The 15,938-nt window shown below is 42.7% G+C and overlaps 1 long non-coding RNA gene across 1 annotated transcript in view; it reads left to right on the top strand.

Annotated features, from left to right (window-relative positions):
- The window catches only part of LOC112545475 (uncharacterized), a 36,663-nt gene extending 27,439 nt beyond the window's left edge, over positions 1-9,224 (top strand). The window contains exons 4-5 of the long non-coding RNA XR_012906820.1: positions 8,246-8,312; positions 8,735-9,224. This is a non-coding gene — a long non-coding RNA (uncharacterized LOC112545475). The remainder of the gene's footprint in view (positions 1-8,245; positions 8,313-8,734) is intronic.
- The last annotated feature ends 6,714 nt before the right edge of the window (positions 9,225-15,938 follow it).

The raw sequence follows: 15,938 nt of genomic DNA, 5'->3' as shown, positions 1-15,938 counted from the left end.
CATTTTTTTCAGTGAATTATTATGGATCTATCTCTGTTGGAATCCAGAAGTACTGAAATACAAGGGAGAGCTTGGTTTGGTATTTCCAATGTAGCTAGAAGCAGAAAGCACTGGATAAATTCTTCTTTTGATTTTTTTTCCCCTAATTTTCCCTGTTAAAATGTTCTGAGAGGTGATTTGGTTTTTTTTGGTGATTTGGGTTTTTAAACTGAACCTGAGTGCCGAAGGGTGGGTTAAACCATCCATGAAAGTTTGTTTAGTTAACATGATGGATTTTGAACATTTGTGCTGGATGGCTACATACTGTCTATAGGTACAAATAATTAAGAATATGGTATTGGTTAGGTCCCTTACAAAGGCGGTAGCATTGCTGACAGAAAGCATCTACAATAACTGACATCATCTTGGAACTACACTTCCCTTGCATTCCAGAATACATACTTTGGTGCTGGTTTCCAGATCCACTGGGGTATCTTCCAGAAAAATGTTTGTATAAGATTTTCATGGAAAAAGATTAAAAATATGTGCAATGCTTCTTTGAGTAAAGAAGGAACTCAAAAGTCACCACGGGTGGAGAGAGAAATGTCAAGTAACCACAGAAATGGTTTTGCTTGTGACAGCAGTTTGTCACGTTCAACGAGTGACGGCCTCCCATAGTGATACTGTAAGGAACCGCTCTACTCAGAACAAGCTTGAGACAAAACCAGTTAGAGAGGACTTTGACCTTTGGCATTTCCTCAGTCTACTCAGGCTTATTTTGCGTGTGGTACATCTACTTGAATGATCCAAACCTTTCCTCACTTATACTAATATAAATACGAAGAAACAGCCTTATGAGCATCTGCAGTTTTCACGGACCTGAACTAGAACTCTGGGGACACAGCACTTCAGGCCAGAAAGCCAATGGAACCAGTGGACTTTTTCCAGATTTAATACCTGTATAAATGAGAGCCAAATTTGGTCTGTTGACTTCAGTAGATTTACTCCAAATCTACAGTGATGAAAATGAAAGCAGAATCTGGTTACTGGTCTCCAGTTATCATAAGGGTGAGCCTTGGTTTTCGCCCACTTGCATATTAAATGTGGAGATAAATGAATGTGTAATGGTAATTTGCAGCCTGCAGATTGTATTAATGTTGCTGAAAACACTGTTGCTGTTTATGATGGGAAAAATTAGAACCCAAAGGCCACAGAATCAAATATAATTGGTTAAAAATAAGGAGTAATATTGATTAAAATGAAAAACAGCATTCCAGCACTTTACCATAGAAAAGTATGTCCCCAGGTTCCTTGCATGTGCCCTATGATTATACAATAGATTTAAAATCTCTGATATCTACATCAAAATATATTCTACAGCTGTAGGAAACAGCTCTGAATTGTTAACCTTCTCTCCAGGTATTGGAGGTAACACACTGTGAGATTAGATGTATATTTTTTTCAAGATATGCCACCCATTGAGGAGTCCATATTTACATCTTTTGTTGATACTTTTTATAGATTAAAAGAGTCTCTTTACTGGGTGATAATTCTGTTAAGTACTATAATTTGCTGCCACTAATATATTTGTCTGAGTCCTAGTTTGAAAAATATATTTGAAACCACTTTATAAAGTCTCATAATTGCTTCTTTGTAGAGCTGGTATAATGAGTAGTTTCTTTATCCAGCCTTTATCCTGTTAACCTTAGAGGTGAGTGACTGCTTGCTGGAGTAGTTGGGGAATGTCTTAGCACTGTTGAGCCATTTAATTTCAGTACTAATTTCAGAGTGGTGACACAAAATTGGCTGAGAAAGCTTTCCGTTATTTCAAGGGTTTTCGGTTAACATTGAAGCAGGGCCTGATTCACTAAAAATAAAATGGAAATAGACATATCGATGATTTTTTAAAAAAATGCTGAAATTGATCCACCTGTATGTGCCCAATCTACATTAAAATTTACCCTGCTGTTGGAGTTTTAGATGGGAACTATGTAATTATACTTTAGCGTATAAGAGAGGTTTGGCATCATAAATGAGAACTTCAGCTATGACAGTGCTGCTTAGCTCTGCCTGCTCCATTTAATGCCAGCATTTTCCTTCTTGCTCAATGGAGTCATGATGCTGACGGGAGAGAGATCGCCCTTCTGCACAGTGTGAATTCACCAGACGTATTACAGGTGCAGCTCCATTATATTGCAGGTAGCGCTGTAGCATGGACTTGCCCCATGAGAGATCGCTAGTGCAAGGAAGAAATGCAAATTGTTCTGTCAAGTTTCATCCCTATTCCATTTAGAAACTTCTTAAACAGTGTATCTTGAAAAGCAGAGTATACATATCTTCCATTTACTGCTCCATCCTATTCAGTCTCAAATTCAAGCTCCTGACTGTCCAGCATATTATCCAAAAAAATTTCCTATCCCTCTAAAAATATGGTCTTATTCTTCTAAATTTCAATTTTAAAATCTGAATGAGTGAGAGATCCAGGATGAGAGATGCATTAGCAGAACTGATTTCTCTTGTTACTAGTTCAAAAGGCTTCAGTATGCGGCACAAATGATTCATAAGTATCCATTGTTCAGAGTTCAGGATAAAGACTTCAGCATCAAAGCTCTGCTTTAATGTGTGCTCATGTATTTCTTTTTTCAGTATGAGCATTCATTTAGATATATATATATATATATATATATAAAATCACATGAAATTCAAACTTGTTTAAGCTGCAGTTCTGGTAAATTGCTCAGTTTCTCAAGTTAGTTTAGAATGCCATGAGAGCTATACAAATGGCTAAGATTTTGCTAGTATTGCAAAAACCTAGTGCTTAGGTATCAAGGAAGAATTGTTTAATCAATACAAGAGCAAAACAAGTGATCATTTCAGGTGTCTTCTGTGCTGGACATGATATCAGAGATGACCCAGTCTCAAAGGAAGATCTTGAGAATTAAGCCATACAGAAGTTGGACTGTTTCGCTCTTGCCAAGTTGGTTGTAGATTGGACTTTATCAATGGAAGAAATAATGAGTGCTGCTAATTTATGGGCAGATTTTTGCATGAGACTATAGGGCAGTGAGAGGTATCCAAACGTGTAAAAATATTTCCAAATGTTTGTTGTCAGGTGAACTGTGCCCAGAATTTCTGCTCTGGGTGCTTCTTTCATTTTTAATGTTTCATAGATCTGAGGCATTGTCACTGTGTTTTCTCCTGGCATCCTGTATCATGCCTGAGCATACTGAATGGGCTCTCTCAAACCTTTGTTATCAATGAAGTACAAGTCCAATGCAATCATCCCTTCAATTATCTCGTTCACATCAAGGGTCACCAGATAAGTGCTGGGCTAGTATTCTTTGAACATTTCAGATACTGTTATTTGCTTTTTGGCTGTACATGTATAAACACTGGATAAAGATGAAGATATCTCACATTTTACTCTTTTTATTCTTGGAAAATACTTTGCTTGCTCTACTAAATGGTTCTCTCCCCCATCTCCTTAGTTTGACTTCTTAAGGCATTAGGTGATAAGACTATTGGGCTAAATCCTGTACATTCCAATGGGAGTTTTGTCCAAGCATCTGTTGAGTGAAAGACAAGGGTTTGGTTCATTGTTGCTCTGTGTTGTTGGGCAGTCACTTATACCAGTACAAAGAGAGTGAAAATTGTTTCCATTCCAATTTCACAGGGATTTGCACTGAATGAGGACCCTGAGTAAGGGGGGGGAATCAGCCTTTGCCCCATACTGTTAGGAGATACATTACTGATCAGTTTGTTTCTATTTGCATCCGTGTTGATGGATTATAATGACTTGATCAATGTAGTTTAGGGCTGACTTAGAAACTATTTCCTCGTCTGAATGTTGTTCTCATTTGTATTGCTTTTCAAGAGGGGCTAACAAGCAGATAGAGGAGGCTTGTTTCTTCTCTGGTTTGTGCAGCTGGGTAATTTCTCCCCTCCCCAGTTCATGCAGGGGTTATTTTAAGCTATTGCTTCATGTATGGCAAGTGCACTTACTGTAAAAGTGGTGGGTCTGGAGGGTTGTCCTTGTTATTATCATTGAGCTGATATAGATTTAGGATCCAGACAGTCTCTCCTGGTCAGAGCAGGCTTGATTTTTTGATTCTCATCAGTGGCCCCAGTGGAACTCTTTAAGACTTTACATTGCAGGACAGAAGAATAAAAGTCTGATATTGTGCTATTGAATTTAAAAATGGCAGACATTCTGAAGTTTGAGTATCTGGGCTAGTGTAGTGAGAACTGTGTGGCTTACTTGGTTAAGGCCATGAAACCTATGTACTTTGTGAACAACACAGCGATTTAACATTTACAGGTTATGATACTGAATACATTAAAAAAGTGAGACAATAATCTGTGGGGCTCCTGATAGGACAGTTGTTCTCAAAGTGTGGTCCGTGGATCACTAGTATTCTGCAACAGTCTTGTAGGTGGGCCGTAGGCTCAGAGCTGTCCTCCTTCCCCGCAGTAGGGAGTATGCACCGGTGCTCCAGCCCCGTGCCTCTCCTACATGGTTGGAGCGCCAGCTTCCTGCTGGGGAGAGTCCTGAGCCTTGCGGGCCCAATCCAACTCGTGGGAGAGGAAGTGGCTCTGCACGCTGCCACTTCCCCTCCCCCGCCTGGGAGATTAGAAGCACAGGAAACTGCTTGTCTGGAGGCTTCCCCTACTGCTCCCATTGGTCCAAATTATGGTGAATGGGAACAGTGAAGGGGCAGTGCCTGTGAGCGGGGTGGCATGGACCAGGTAAGAGCCCCCTGATGTCCACAGTCCCATCCTCCTCATGTACCCCCTTCCTCTGTGACCCTGCACACACACCTTGCTCCTGCACCCTCCTTTCCACCCAGCCACCCCCACCCCCAGCCTGCTCCTGCATCCATTTTGTCATCATGGGTGGTTGGTTGGTGGTCCATGGAAAGGTTTGCAATGAGCTGGGTGGGCTGTATAGGTTGAGAACCACTGCAATAGGAGTTAAGTGGAAAACTTGGGCTTTTGAGAGGAAGATCTAAATCTATAAAATATTTCTGCTTATTGGGGCAGAATTCTGAATAAGTATGGCTGTGTATCACCAGTTTACTGGCATAAGGTAACTAAATACATAGCAAAATAAAGCACCGGACGTAGGTAGGAATCCTCCAGTTGCATAAGGCAGCTATCAGCACTTAGGATGCATCTACACTGCACTGTTATTTCGAGATAACTAGCGTTATTTCAAAATAACAATGCGAGCATCTACAAAATAATTTTGGAATAATGGACGGCTTATTCCATCTGTAAACCTCATTCTATGAGGAATAACATCTAGTTATTTTGAAATACAGTAACGTGTTTGTAGATGCTCCACAGCTGCTATTTCGAAATAACCCTTCACCAGTACCATTTTAAGTCATTCCTCCCCAGTGCTTCTGGGGCTCTAAATCAAGATAGCATGTCTACATTAGGGAATCCTGCCTTGGACTAATGTCAAGGCTTCCCTGCAGTGTAGACATGCTATTTCAAAACAAGCTATTTTGGAATAACTGTTCCAGAATAGCTTATTTCGAAATAAGCGTGCAGTGTACCCATACTCCCTTGTCTGTTATTCCCTGACCACTCCTAGATCTCAAAGCACTTCACAAAGAAGAGCAATGTAATTGTTCCCATTTTACAGATGGGGAAACTGAGGCATAGAGGTCAATAGTAGAGTCAAAAATAGAACTCATGTCTTCTAAGTCCCAGTTGAGTATTTTAATCACTAGATCGCATTGATGTGGCTGATTCCCAACTGCTACAACAATTCCCATGGGCTGCAGTAGCCAATGGAAGTTAGAGCAGCCTTAAGGATTTTCTGTTTCTCACTGGGAACAGAGTGGCAGCTACTGGCCTCAGCTGTGAAAAGCTAAGAAAACCTTGTCCCTGGGCTTCTGCTGAGCACAGCTTTGCCACTCTGTGGCGTCTGGCAAAAAAGTTCGAGATCCAGGATTCACAGAGAAGGCTTGTAAAATCCAGGGGAAAGCCTTCACACAGGAAGGAACTTTGTGACGTGCAGGCATGCTAACATATGAGATAAGAGAATTTTTTTGGAGGTGTGAGTGGCCATTTGAAGGTACGAGAATCCATGTGAAACAGTCACTAGCTCTGTCACTGATCAGCTGTGTGACCTTGGGCAAGTCACTTCACCTGTCTATACCAAAAATGGTTTTACCTAGATTATAAACTGTTCGGAGCATGGACTCTCATTTTGTTGTATATCTGTACAGAGCCTAGCACTGTGGAGTCCCATTTCTAGACTGGGGCCTCTACATGGTATCACAGTGGTTTATTATTATTATCGTAATACTGCCAACCTCAGACATTCAGCAGCCGTGAGTAGCTTACGACTCACCATTAAAAAAAAGAAAGATGGAATTTATGTTCTTTTTGTTTGCCTTTGGTTTTCAGCATTTAGGGATCACTTGGGATCATGGGTTTTGAGCTTTTCTCCACAGTTATGAGGACAAGAAACTTTTGTTTCCTCTCTCTTAAATGAAAGTTGAGATACCGACATAATTACTTGACTTCAGGAACTGGAGCTTTAAGAAATATTCCAAAAGATTTGTGATAAAATCACAAGAGTCAGCATCTCTTACTAGGAACAGAGTTATTGGGACCTCAGTCTTCAGTTCAGAGAGTCATTTTCAAAGGAGAAAACTGGAAATACATTGTGATGAAAGAAATATGGGACTCAAAAGAGGTGAAAATCATATATTGTTCATCAGCTATAATTTTTATTAGCTATTTTAATGTTATGGGAGAAAAGTGATGGGTGAAAACCTCTCATTATACCCACTCTCCCAAAACCAACCCTCAAACCACATCACTCCACAGGCAAGTTACTGAACAGATACAACTTCAATCTCTTCATTAAACAAATGTTTCATGGTTGTAAATTGTAACACCCAGCCACACAAAATGTATTTTCATGCTCACACATTTCAGGCTTTTTGAGTGTCACACATTTGTTTTGGTGATTAAAGTTTTAAATTAACTAAAATACTGGAGAAAGAGAGTTACTTGGACAACCTGAGGAGGAGAAATGCTAAATTTTCTAAAGGAAATATCAAGGCTCTGAACTGATTGCTGTGAAAATTCATTTCAGTCCCACCTCCTCTTTTCATTAGATGTTTTAAAGCTGCACAATCTGTGGGTTGACAATAGGAATGCTGTATGACTCCAGTGGTAGCAACCCTCATAGGCCAAATTTTGCTTTTTTACAGCTTCAGTGCAGTTATTGCAAATTCACGCTGGTGTAAAGAGCAGAATATAGACTCATGATTTACGCTGGCACTACATAAATGTATTACTAATTTTCCTCATCCTTCAATCTTTATTGAAAGTTCACAGAGGTTAATTTTTGAGTTTTTAACAATAATACATTGTGTTTCTAGAGTACCTTACAATGGATATTCTGAAATTGCTTTTCAGATATGATTGAATTACAATTCACAGTCGCCTTTTGAGATGAATGATGATTATTTCCCTTTTACAGATGGGAAAACTGAGGTTTAGAGTTCTGGATCCAGTTTTTCAAGTGCTTGCTAAGCACTTACAAAAGGAACCCGCTTTTCAAAAGTGCTCAGCACCTAGAGACTCCCACTGTGAGAGAACACAGAACTCCTGACTCCCAGTCTTGCATTTTTGGACACAAGACATTTTTTACCTTTAGAATCATTTAATTTTACATACCAGGAATTGATTCCTTTTTGGCTTAGATAGAATCTACTGCCTGTATAGGCCCTTCCTTTCCCAAAAGGTTCTAGTAAAATCTGAACCCCTCCCCACCATCATCTCATACACACACATTGCCTGATAAAATTCCTCCAGTATTTCAACTTTTGAAAACTCCAACAGGCAAACAGCATTGGAAAATCAGGTTGTTGCTACACTGCTCAATTCTTTGTTCCTTAGGAAGTCAATTGTTGGTAGCCAATGTATTGATAGATCTCGTTCTCTAAAACATCACTTAAAACTTGAAATAGTGGTTTGATCATTGTCAGTGTGATCCCACTAGCCAGTCTTGGGTGGCATGGATGGGGAAAGGCTTATGGTTAGGCTTCTTTACACTGCTAAGGTGTAGAAATAGCTTAAATGATTTTTGAGTTCCTTTAGTTGAACAAAAGGCACTCCCCAGAAGGTGATTATTTCCAAACAGAACAGAGCCTAAAATGAGATGCTGTTATTTCTCCTCATCAAGGCAATGCTATCTATCTTTGGCCTCCATTACAGTAATATCTGTGTGCTTTTTCAGAGTTCAGCATATCCAGTTGCACAATACCTCTGGGAAGGAGGACTGTACTATTATCCCCATTTTACAGGTGAGGAATTGAGGCACTGAGGGTATACTGACACTGCATTTAGAAACCTGTGGCTGACCCATGCTAGCTTGCTTGGGCTTGTGAGACATAAGCTAAAGGTCTGTTTAATTGAAATGTCAATGTTCTGACTCAGGTGGCAGTCAGAGATCTGGGGCCCTCACATCTTGCAGGGTCCCAGTGTCCAGGCTGGAGCTTAAATACAAACATCTACACTGCAATTAAACAGGCCATTAGCTCAAGCCCCACACAGCCACAGCTGTTTAATTGCAATGTAGATAGACTCTCAGGTTATGTTTGACTTGCCTGAGGTCTCACAGTGAGTCTGGGATGGGGCAGGGAACCAAACCAGTGTCTCCCAACCATTCTTAGAACTGGACCAACTTTCATCTCTCTGCCTCACACTCGGTTTTGTTTCTCTGTAGAAATGACTAAAGAAGTGAATGCGCAGAACAGCATACCTATATTCTCTCTGAGTTACTGTCAGCAAGTTCAAAAAGCCAGTGAGCAGTTCATCTTATCCCGCTGACTCTCCTCACCAAAAATGTATCCCAAATCTGGAAATAGAAAGTTTAAATAAGAGAGGCAGCACAATCTAGTTGTTTAAGAATAACACTGGGAGCCACGGGGCCCGGGTTCTCTTCTTTGCTCTTCCATAGATTTTCTGTGTGAATCTGAGAACAGTATATGGCCTTTCTGTGACTTTGTCTCCCTATTTGTCAAGCAGCCATCATAGCTACCTACCTCACAGGGATATTGTAAGGAGTCACTCACAGATGTAAAGTGTTAGGTTTTGTTTCACTGTATTCAGTTTCATTTCAATTATTTTAAGCACCCCTGTTTTGGCTTTGGCTAGTCACATTTAGGAATTGGGTCCAGTAATGGACATTCAGAGAGATAGTATGCCTTAGTGAAATGAACATGATGCTAGGAGCCAGAAGCTCCTGAGTTTTAAATCCTAGGTATGACATTGATTTTCTCTGTGGCTTCAAACAAGATACTTTCTTCTGCCTGTTTCTTCATTTGTAAAACAAGGACACATATCCCTCTTCCCCCGGCACCTCCCAGGGGTGTTGTGAGGATTAATATATGTAGAGTGCTTTAAAACCACAGTATGCAATTCATTGTGAGGGCTGCACAGTATTAGAAACGGCGCTCGCAATATCAAGAATGTTATATCCTTATCTGCATCTCTTTCCCCTTTCTCAGAATTAGTGTCTATATGGTACCCTATTCATCCTGTTGTCTATCTCTCTCGGTGTTTCTTTTCCTAAATGTTTTACAGTCCAGCCAATGGGGTTTTGTGCAGGGTATATGTAGAGGATAACGGATGATTTTCTTTCTTAGTGAGCTATGTTGTGCTCTCTTTTGTTGCTCATTATTCTATATAGCATAAATAGTGTTACAGAAACAGGCTGATATGTTTTAAAGTTAATGGGCCACTGATCAGCATCTCAGAAGAGATGGTAACACATTTACCAAAAATGTGTTTCCGTCGATTGTCTTGTATTCCTTAATACATTTTATTAATTAATGAAATCGAAGAGTCCTTCGCACAGTAGGTTGGAAGAATGTGATTCCACCTCACTGTATAATCATTATTGCCAATAATGAGTGTTTTACTCTGTCACTAACATTAATCTACCAAAAGAAACACATACCTTGCCCACTTAGCCCATGGTGTCTTTCAGAAAGATATATGATGTGATGCAGGAGTCATTAGGTTAAATACTCACTTCTGTGAATAGTGATAAACAACCCAGTCTAAATGGCCAGAGCAGTCAGGAGGCTGCTTTTAGAGATCCTTAACATGCATAGATTTAAAAGTACACACACAGTTCTTTTCTCTGATACTGCCATTATCAATGGTTCCCGGTCTTTTGGAATCTGCACCTCCCTGAGGATAAAGTGCAGAGCAAATCAGTTAGGCATAGCCGAAGAAGGGGCATTTTCATACTTTGCCTTTTCATTTAGATTTGATTCCTCAGAAAAGCCGCGTAAAGGGTGTTACAACTGCTTTGATACGGATTCTAATTATGAAAAGTTAGCCCCGGTAAATAGCGTTAAGAGAAAAGAGCACAGAAGGGAAAGGGCCAGGGAAACCTTGACTCTCTCAGTGCTTCCAGAGGGCAAGCCTGGAAAGCCTCAGTTAGTGTTACAGATTCCATGGCAAAGCTATTTGAGTGGCTTTTGAGGAAGGGATGCCTGTCAGTCTTATTGTAGCTCCTTGGGGAAATAGGTTCTACATACAGAAGGGGAGGAGAAACTGGAGTGAGGCATCTGTCGTTCTTTCCCTGTGTTTATGATCTTTTAAGATAAAAATGAAATTTCAAAAGTTTTGATGTTCTTCTGCAACCGGCATCTTAAGGGTGGCTGATGTCTTCTGTACCTCATTGTAATTACTTGTGGTGTGCAGCCCTCATTGGTTTCCCTTGTATAAAACACACAAGGTCTGTTCTTTTTACTGTGATTGGTATGAAACAAACAGCTGTCCATGTGTTGCACTGAATTTAATGCACATCATGATAACAAAGAATCTGTCTCAGAGGAGAGTTCTTTTGAGATGTGTCTAGTTTTGGATTTATATATTTTATTAGATATCAGAGCATGTCATTATTGCAGCTATTGGTTAGAGCCACTAGGACTCCCATAAAACTAACAAACACAAACTGCAACACTTACAAAATGCAGTAGGCACACACAACCTGGATCAACCTAATTTCAGCATAGCAAACACAAAACAAAAGCTGTATATGACTTCTTAGCCTTTGTGCACATCTGCATTATTATAAATGCTAATATAATTCTGCAATGATAAATAATTAAACAATTATGGTCATGAATCAATAAGTTTAGCACATTTTTTCATCAGCAAATTGTACTGTATAAACAAGAAATATAAATTACCAAGTCTAATTTTCACTGAAAATTGTAAGCATTTTATATCTAATAATTAAAAAAGTATTATCATTCAATGTAAGATATTTAGAACTTTAAAATTTTCCACTTTTAACCAAACACCATTAAATTGTCATGTTTTATGTTTCTGAATCTGATTAACATTTTGAGATCTGACTTTTGTAATCATTCTCTTTGTTTCTCCCCTCCCCCTCACCTTTGGTTGTTCCTAAACACAGTTTATAAGCTGGAAACCAGCTTCAGTTAACCCCATTTAAAATACTTTTTAAAATAAAGATGTTATATAACCTCTTTTCTGTTGAAAAAGCTAGCTCTTTCAAACATGCTCTAAACAAAATCATAGAAATGAGGGACTGGAAGGAACCTCAAAATCATCAAATCCAGTCCCATGAACTGTGGTAGGACCAAGTAAACCTAGACCATCCCTGTCAGACATTTGTCCAACCTGCTGCTAAGATCTTCCAGTGATGGGGATTCCACAGTCTCCCTTGAAAGCCTATTCCAGAGTTTAACTACTCTTAATTATAAAGTTTTCCCTAATATCTAATCTAAATCTCCCTTGCTGCGGATTAGGCCCATTGCTCTTGTCCTACTTTCAGGAGAACAATTGATCCCTCATCTTTTTATAACAGTCTTCAAATACATTAAGGCTACGTCTAGACTGGCATGATTTTCCGCAAATGCTTTTAACGGAAGAGTTTTCCGTTAAAAGCATTTGCGGAAAAGAGCGTCTAGATTGGCATGGACACTTTTCTGCAAAAGCACTTTTTGCGGAAAAGCATCCGTGCCAATCTAGACGCACTTTTGCGCAAAACAAATCTGAGCTGTCTACACTGGCCCTTTTGCGCAAAAGCTTTGCGCAAAAGGGACTTTTGCCTGAACGGGAGCAGCATAGTATTTCTGCAAGAAGCACTGATTTCAGACAGTAGGAAGTCAGTGTTCTTGCGGAAATTCAAGCGGCCAGTGTAGGCAAGTTTTTCCGCAAAAGCAGTTACTTTTGCAGAAAAACTTGCCAGTCTAGACACAGCCTTATAAGAGTTGTTACCAGGTCTTCCTTCATTCTTCTTTTCTCAACACTACATATGCCCAGGTTTTTAACATTTGCTATAGATTAGTTATAGTGACCTTTCATCAGTTCTGTTCCTCTCCACTGGACTTTCCAGTTTGACCACATGTTTCTTAAAGTAAGGTGAGCAGAACTGGACACAGTATTCCAGCTAGGCCTTACTATTGCTAAGTCCCGTGTATATCCCAATATGAGGGAGGCGGGAAGAAAGCTTTTAGGGTATGTCTACGCTACAGTGTTAATTCGAAATATCTTATTTTGAAATAAATGATTTCGAAATAACGTGTCTACACACAAAATGCATTTTGAAATAGCCTTTTTCTGTTTCAAAATACCGCGTTCACACTGAGTGGATAGCGATTCGGATTTAAGGCCGGCTGGAACCAGGTCAGGCAGGGCATCAGGTCAGGACCTACTGTGTGGGGCTGCTGCCTGAGGCTATCTGAGGCCTGTGCTTAAAGGGACACCTCCCTCTGCCCCGCCCTGGGCAGCCAGTTCTCAGGTGTCCCTGCTTGCTTGCCTGCCTTGATGAGGGACAGCAAAGCATTTGTGTCTTGGAGTGTTCTGGTTGCCCTCTCTCGGGATAACATGGAGCCAGAGCTGCCCCTGGGCACTCTGGTGTGTCTTGTGGACGCGTTGCTATCAGCCTGGTTGCACTCGCTGCAAGCTGCCATCCAGGGGTGTCCATTGGGGGGCTGTCAGTATCCAGGAGGCCCTGCGGGAGAGCTTCCACCCTGAGGAGCACTCAGAGCCTCTCTGGTCTGCCCCACTGGGGGCTTGTGCCTCATTCCTCCCTCACATCCTTCCACGTACCCCTCCCTAGCCCCCCTTCCTGATGTCAAATAAAATACACGTATTTTCAAAAACAGAAACTCTCTTTATTTAACAAAAGTGTGAGGGGGGGCTGAAACTATGGGGACACTGGGGAAAGGAGGTGGGAGGGGAGGAGGGAGCTGCAAGGGGGAAGCAAGGGGAAGAAGGGGGAGGAGAAGCTCAGGGGTGGGGGGTCTCATCGGGCCAACAGCTCCCAGCACAGCGGGTGCGGGGGCCTCGGCATTCCTAGGAGGATGGGGTGGAGGGTGTGGAGGTTGAGGAGGTCAAGGCGGGAGGGGGAGAAGGAGTGGGAGGAGGAGTGGTACTGGGGAGGCAGCAGGCTCTGCACCAGGGTCTGTAGGTGTTGGCAGATAGCACAACCCTGGACATATAGCTCCCTCCGGAATTCCCAGTTGTCCTGCACCAGTGCTCCAAGGTGCGGTGCAGGGCTTGCAGGACCCCCAGGTGCTGCTGTCGGTACCCCTGCAATGTTCAGGTGGACCTGCAAGGCCCTCGGGTGCGGGAGCATGTCCTGGGCGGGGTGGTGCGCCCTGCACGTGCAGCTGGTGCGGCTGTGGAGGAACAAGAGAAGTGGTCAGTTCTCTCTGAGGACACAGTGGGTGAAGCCCAGCCCCCCCTCTGCAAGGCAAGGATGACCATGCCCTGCACCGTCAGAACTGATGTGCTTGCACCGAGGCCATGGTCGGAATGTCTGGCTATCTCCGGGAGTGGGAGTTGCCCTGAGACTGCACCGTGCTCCTGTGCTGTGTATAGTGCAGCCGAGGTGGGGGGAGATGTCCCCTGCCTCTTTTTAGAGGGGGCTTGTGAAGGGAGGGCATCCTGCTGTGTCCCACCCCGGGGTCAGGAGAGTGTCATGTCTCTTCACACACACGTGTGGCTATCAGGCCACGGCCCCTGGGTGTCAAGCAGCTGGAGCCACCTGCCTAGGGATGGCACCGCACATGCTTGCACATGCATAGGTTGCTGCATGATCCATGGTAAGCAAGGCCCACGTGCACGGTCCCTGGTCTCCCTCCCCGCCCCCCTGGGAAGAGGACAGTGATGGCACTCACTTGGTGTGGCCTCCCCGGACGACTCTGGTGACTCCGCTGCTGGGACAGCTCAGGGGTCTTGTTGGCCTGGCACCCTCTGTGGTGGCTACTGTGGCTCCTCCTCCGCACCCTGGTCAGGGCCCTCCGCTCCCAGATCAGTGCCCCCTGGGGTGGCATGGACCGTCCCTTCCCCATGATGCGGGCCAGGGCGTCAAAATAGGGGCAGGTGTCTGCATCTGTTGAGAAGCTGCCCCGAATGGCCCTGGCATACACCTGCCACAGCTCCTGCTCCTGGGTGCACATGTGGCCTTTGGTGGTCATGGTGGCAGCTATGCAGCCGTACACGGTGGCGTTCCTCCATCTAGTACGGAGATCATGGACATTGGAGGCCTCCCCCCAAACCTCAATGAGATCCATGATCTGCGCACTAGTCCAGGAGAGTGCCCGCCTGGCTGGCTCCTGGGAGCTGGGGAATTGGGTGGGGAACAGCTCACTGGCACTGGCTGCCCGGCTCATACTGGGGCCAATGGGTGAGGGTCAGTGACTGCTGGCTCTGTGCTGCCAGACCTGTAGCTGGCACATGCACTATGGCCAGAGTCTACCCCTTTAAGGGCTCTGGGGCTGGGGGAGAGGAGAGGAGTTTTCCTGGTTTGGCCCAGAGTGGCCACCAGGGGAAACTGGGAAGAGCTGGAGGCCCCCTATTTTGAAATAAGCATCTACACAGCGCTTATTTCGAATTAGCTATTTCAAATTTGGCGTTATTCCTCATAGAATGAGGTTTACCAAATTCAAAATAAGCGCCCAGCTATTTCAATTTTATTTCAAAATAGTGGTTTGCCTGTGTAGTCGCTAGGAAAGTTAATTCAAAATAATGGCTGTTATTTTGAATTAACTTTGATGTGTAGACATACCCTTGGAGTACGTCTAGACTACAAGCCTCTTTCAAAAAAGAGCATCTAGACTGCAACCTCTTCTTTCGAAAAAATTAGTCATTTTTTCGAAAGAGAGCACCCAGGAAGTCTAGATGCTCTCTTTCGAAAAAGCCCTGTTTGCATTCAAGAATGCCTTTTTTCGAAAGAGCACTTTTGAAAAAAGGCGTTCTTCCTCATGAAATGAGGAGTACCGCCGTCGAAAGAAAAGCCGCATTCTTTCAATTTAATTTTGAAAGAACGTGGCTGTAGTCTACATGCAGGTGACGTTTTTTCGAAAAAAGGCTACTTTTTTCGAAAAAAACCCTGCAGTCTAGACACAGCCTTACATACATATTTGTATTTAATCCAAGGCTGTTGGGTTGACTCTAATCTTCCCAGCTCTTTGATCTCTGGTATTTGTAAAGAACTCATCACCCCAAATATATGGCACTGCCTATATCAGACATCTTGGTTTTAGTGGGTTTTAATTTTTTTTCTTTTGCTGAAGTAGAAATAAGGCTAGATAAATGTAAGTCTACTTTTGCTATGCAAATATGCATATTTTCTCTCCTTAACTAGATCATACACATATTAATACTGTAAATCAAGGCTCTCAAACTCACGGCCTGTGAGCCATCTATGGCTGGATCATATCTGCAGTCCAGCCAGGGAGGAGTCTTGGCAGCCCAGAGGTGTGTGTCTGTTTCCATCCCCAAGCTCTGCCTCTTCTGAACCCCATCCTGCTCCCTCACTACACTCTATTCCCTGAGGAAAAATGGCTTTGGGGATTATCAGGAGGGCCCAGCAAGGAACAGCAGCAGTAATTGGACCTCACTGTGGTGGTAGGAGCTTCAGGGAAGCAAAGCAA

The sequence above is a fragment of the Pelodiscus sinensis genome, chromosome 12 (genome assembly GCF_049634645.1).
Source record: "Pelodiscus sinensis isolate JC-2024 chromosome 12, ASM4963464v1, whole genome shotgun sequence".
Taxonomy (NCBI): domain Eukaryota; kingdom Metazoa; phylum Chordata; order Testudines; family Trionychidae; genus Pelodiscus; species Pelodiscus sinensis.
Note: the sequence above shows the minus strand (reverse complement) of the source record. Positions and strands in the feature narration are given on the sequence as shown.